This window comes from Meleagris gallopavo, chromosome 5 (genome assembly GCF_000146605.3).
Source record: "Meleagris gallopavo isolate NT-WF06-2002-E0010 breed Aviagen turkey brand Nicholas breeding stock chromosome 5, Turkey_5.1, whole genome shotgun sequence".
Taxonomy (NCBI): Eukaryota; Metazoa; Chordata; class Aves; order Galliformes; family Phasianidae; genus Meleagris; species Meleagris gallopavo.
This window is the reverse complement of record NC_015015.2, coordinates 27,845,786-27,851,059: the sequence shown is the minus strand read 5'-3', so window position 1 is coordinate 27,851,059 and position 5,274 is coordinate 27,845,786. Positions and strand designations below refer to the sequence as shown.

The following is a 5,274-nucleotide window of genomic DNA, read 5'->3' as shown; positions in this document are numbered from 1 at the left end:
ATCTCAGAGGAACGCTTTTTCTATTTCATTCATACAATTTAATTGCTCCCAACATTCTTTATTGATCTTTTTTTATACTGTAATTCAAGTCTTTTCCATCATTTCCCCCATCCACTCCTCTCCTCTTCCTGGTTTATTATTATTACTAATTTTTTAGAATTGTACTGTAATTATTCAGAGGAGGCACTTGTCTTTTTACTGTTGTGCAGAGCACTTTGCAAACATGTCGTGTTGTATAAATAAGGATTACAGCTACAGAAATAGTCTCTCAACCATTTTGCAATATAATGCATACCAGAGGTACTCTATGGAATAGAATTATTAATTATAATTATTCCATCTTTGGTACTGACACTGAAAAGTATTTTAGGTGAATCATGCTCCTCTATTCTTTCTGTTTTTTAGCTGGCTCAGACTTGCAAGGTATGTTGGAAGTGATAGCATTGGGTTGCTTCTAAACACTCCAGAAATCTTTGAATATAACATCTCCTTTCTTTTCCTGCTTTCTACTGGTATACTTCTCAGCCTTTGAGAGAGGGAAATGAGTTTTCGTTTACAGCTGGGAAAGCAAACAAAGAGAGGTAAATCTGGAGGCTCTTGGATGCCTGAAGCACGTCTGTGAGCAGAGACCAAGTCTCCAATGCTCCCATCACCTAACATTTTTAATGGGCAATGCTTTCCCACAAAATAAGCCATTGGATTGAGAAGGGCTGTGCATGTGCACTGTTGTATAGCGGCTTTCTCTTCTCCAAACCGATGTTTGAAATTTGTTAAACCTGGGAAAATAATGGAAAACAGAGATCCCTCCAAACCCTTCTGGGTCTGTGATTTCCACGTATGTGGTATTTGCTTCTGCCTGGCAATGAAGCCAAAATAGAAACCGTAAGAGCTTATTTATTTTTCCAAAAAAGGTAAACAGAATCTTACTTTGTGAGGCATCAGTCATGATGCACCTTGCCTGCTGCTGGTTCTGCAGCTCTTGCTGCTCTGTTCTGGCTGATACCTACTCAGTCCACCTGAAAGGGTGATGGCAGCAGTGCAGGATACCAGCACCAAACAATTTATCTGTCACTCCAAAGCGGTGGTCCCTAAACAACACCTCATAGGAAACTCAAAAGCTTTGGTTTCTGTGAAAATGTGCTGCTGCAACATTCCTTCCTGTGCACATACTGGAGTGGAACACTGTCTTTCCTAAGTAGGCTGCCTGGACAGGAGGAATGCTTTGCCGTTTTTCGCTTTGGTAGGATCTTCCTTATCCATCCTGCATAGTGAGAGCTCAGTTCTAAAACTAAGCCATAAGATACTGTAGGTATCTACAGCGGAAAGAATGCCTTTTAAAAAAGCATGTAGCCCAAAGCATGCAAACTTTGCTCTGGGTATCAATTGTAATAGTAAAGTGCATGCTCCTGGAAGGGAATTATTTTAACAGTTTCAGAGAGGAAGGGAAGCATTTTCAAAACATCTGTCTCTTTTGTAGTTTGCTGCCTGGCCTCCAGCATTTTGAGGCTGACCCCAAGGGCTGCACCTTACTGGCAGAGTGTGGCATATGGTCCCACTGCAGAGCCTGGCATGCACATGGTTAAATTAACAGGTGTTTAAAGGCCTTGAACTTGGCAGAGAGATAAGAACCTGTGTGGACCTAAGTCCTACTTCAGTCCCTTTGCAGGTCATGGATCTTGTCAGGAATGGTATGATGTTAGTGTCTGAAGTCAGGAGAAGATAGCAAATGTGCTTTGGTAGGGCCTACAGTTGGGGGGGAAAAAAAGTCCAGCTACATGCAGGGGAAAAAAAAAATGAACACATTGCATGAGGAAATCTCCACTTTGAAGGTTTCACATTTGAAAAACTAGATTTTCTTCAATGAACTTCCTGGAAGTGTGAAGGTAGTGAAAAATCCATGGCTTATGGATTTTTCTACCTTCACTGAAAAGATAGAGGGAGCAATTTTTATGTTAAAGCATTAAAACCTGTACAAGCAACACAAAAATGAAGTAGGTTAGTCTGCTCTGAAACAGCACGTGACTTGTGGTAGTCTTCTAAAAAACACTTCCTATTTCTGTCTGGAGAACATGTGGCAACACAGTGATTGGGCATCCCTCAGAAAAAGGGGAGGGGGGGAAGGAGGAATGAGTTTCTTCAACTTCTTTGTAAACTTCAGGATTGTTCCTCAGTTTTCTGATAGAGAAGTTTTGAATGTACATCTGTGGGGGATTTATTACATAGAATAGACAGGAGATGCTCTGTGTTTATTTACCCAGAGAGATGAAATTCTCAATTCCCAGTTGCAGGACATCTTCAGGCATGCAGGAAAGGGGGGAAAAAAAAGGGGGCAATTTCATGAGCTAGGTGGTTAAACTTTTCTCTGGAAAAGTTTTTTCTTTGGGAAGTCCAATCCTCCATTAGTTCTGAAGTAACAGCAGACAAGTCATGGAATTAAAATGGAAGAAAAATAGGAGTTCCTGATTTCCCAGGTGCTTTTTTTTTTTTTTTCCCCCACACTGAGGCTGGATTTACAGAAGGGATGAGTATTCACAAATGAAATGTAAATATAAGAAGCTGTATGAAGCAAAAATCTCTGGAGGAAGAGAGATGTGACAAGGCTCAAATTTATGATTCCTTTTGGCTATGACACGTCTGGGCTTCAAACCTCAGTCTGCAGAGTGAGATCTGATTTCACTGGGGATGACTGTGCTCACAGTGGTATTTGTGATGCACTCAGACACTGCTGTGATGACCGCATTAAGAGTCCCTGAAGAAATAAGTCATCCTTTTTTTTCAGTCTGACAACTTTACCATAAATAAAACACAATTTAGAGTGGGAGAATAGACTCTGCTAGTCTGGGGTGAGTGAGGAACAAGCCTGAGTATGTCCATGCTGTACTCTGAGTGTGCCTGAAGACAAGACTGTGGTACCAAGCAGATGTGATTATGCCACTTCTTGGGATGGTTATGTATGATCAGGTGTGATGCTGCACCAAATGAATAAATCCTTCCAGAACTGGTGTAGTGCAGAGACCTCTGGCTCTGGATGCACATACAGAGGATCTAGGCCTGGTGCTGTGTATGATCTCTCTTTTTCTAGATAAAGACAAGGCACTCATGGCACAGTTGTAAGACAGTTAATAGGATCAGCTGCATCTCTGCTGCCTGTTTATAGATGGCTACAGAGGTGCTGGGGCCATCTGTACGTCACTGCAAATTTCCATCTCAGAGCCAGCTTCCTGCACACGCCTGGGTGTTCTGCAGAGGTCAGTGCTTGCTCCTGGCTGGCTCTCAAGGAGCACACAACGAGTGGGCGATTCTGGGGATCCCTATGCCTCTAGGCTCATCTTACTCCATATTTCAGCATTTTATAATTTTGGTTCCATTAGCTTTTCCATTACTAGCTCAAGAGCTAAAAGAACGGAAGCTGGATGGAGAAACAATAGCTTTTCTGGACCTGCAAACACAGGTAGGGGCCTGACCAGCCCAAGGGACTCAGCACCACCTCAGGTGCTCTCTGGCTGTCTCCCTCCTCCCTGTCACTCAGCACAGAGCAGTCCTAGTCTCCATTCCCCTCACCCCCTGCCTTGCTGCCGCCTTCTTCCTTACTCTTGGAGCCCTCTCCTTCCTCCCTGCTTACTGTGACTAGGGAGGAGAATGCAGATTTATATGTTCCCTACGTGTGCTTCTCATTTATTCTGCTCTGTCTCTGGCTGTTGATTTCTACTTCTTGTAGGTGAGTGTCTCTTAGCTCTCATTTTCCTTTCTCTTTGACCTTTCCTCTGCTCCTTGTAAGGCATTCTCTCCTCTCCTGCTGTGAAATATTCGTGCTGGCTCATGCTGTGAAATGATCTCTCTCACGCTCTCTCTCTGGCACAATGCTCAGCACTTTCTGAAGGATGCTGTTTCACAGTAAATACATGAGCACAGCATCTAACTGCTGTCCTCTGCATATGTTTGATCAGATACAGTATTTTAAAGGTGCTTCTACAACATCAGAGATACCTTATCTATCTTAGCAGTTTCCTTCTCAGCTCTTTTGAAATATACATCAAACAGTTTATTTTTTAAGCCAGCCTGAGGTCACTGGCACATGCACTACCATCCCAGCTGGCAAAGCTTGGCTGGGATAGGGCTGGCTGTGTTATTCTCCATTTCCCCTTTAAAACACTCCATCTTTCTGACACTCCAGCTCTCGCAGAGAGATTGTGTGGTCAGGTGACGCTCTGACAGGCGCTTTGCTGCAGTGTGGCATCCTCAGAGCAGCCACAGCTCTTTGTGCACAGTGTGCGGGCCCTGGGAGCACTGGGATGGGGCCACGCATCCATGTAGCACCTATGGCATCAGTCTGTGGGGAGGCTTTTTGGGAACCCATTCCTGTGAGCGCTTCAGGCCTGAGCTGCTCTGGTGCTGCCTCATCACCGTGACTGTTTTTTATTGATCTCTGAACCGCTGAATCATTAAACAGAGGTCATGAAAACATCTTTATTCTGCTGAAAACATGAGCTCATTCTTCCTGGTATTGCAGGGGACAGGGGAGAGTAGGAGACATGGGGGCTGGGAAAAAGAAGGTGCAGCAGTGACCTGGGCAGAGTGGAGAGCACAGAGATGAAGTGGCTGAAATGCGGGACCAAGAGCCAGGCCGCTTCCCATCCCAATCGTGTTACTGGAGGTAACATTAGGTTCTCTCTGTAAAATAACAGACACAGAAATCTTTTTCCCTTCTAGAAAAAGGTACCACGTTAACTGGCTGCTGCCCACCACAGCCCTCCCAAGTGGTGGCAAGTCTGATGTCTGTTCCTCAGCTCTGGCTCAAGGTTGCAGACTCTTGGTTTCTAACCTTAGAGAAAGGCACTTCACTCTCCCATGTCTTCGTGCTGCAGAAGAGTTAATGCAGAAGGAGAGAGGAATTTAATCTGCTCTACTATTTATGCCTTAAATTTATTTTCTTATTCTCCTTCTTTAGGCCATTTTTTTTTCAATCTGGAGAGATCCTTCTGGGTAGAAAAACACTTCTTGTGGGGATTATATTTCACTCTTTACCAGCTAAGCTACAGACAAATATTTCCCCTGGTAGTGGTGTTAGACGTCCCTCCGCTCCCGGCTCCAGCAGCAGGCGGTTCAGGCTGAGCCCCACGGCCACCCGGGCTCTGCGGGCGCGGATTCTTTCGGAAGGGTAAATACGAAGGACCGCACCGCAGGTACCGCGCACCCGCAGAGCAATCGCTCGGGAGCGCTCCCGGAGGGCTCGAAAGACGGGTTCTGCGGCACGCACCCACCGCGCCGTGCGGG

At 45.0% G+C, this 5,274-nt stretch overlaps 1 protein-coding gene across 1 annotated transcript in view; it reads left to right on the top strand.

Moving 5' to 3' along the window:
• Positions 1-4,551: 4,551 nt before the first annotated feature.
• Positions 4,552-5,274, top strand: part of TMEM229B (transmembrane protein 229B) — a 29,885-nt gene continuing 29,162 nt past the window's right edge. Inside the window, exon 1 of the mRNA XM_010711544.3 lies at positions 4,552-4,654. The gene's annotated coding sequence lies outside the window, so the exon portion shown is untranslated. The remainder of the gene's footprint in view (positions 4,655-5,274) is intronic.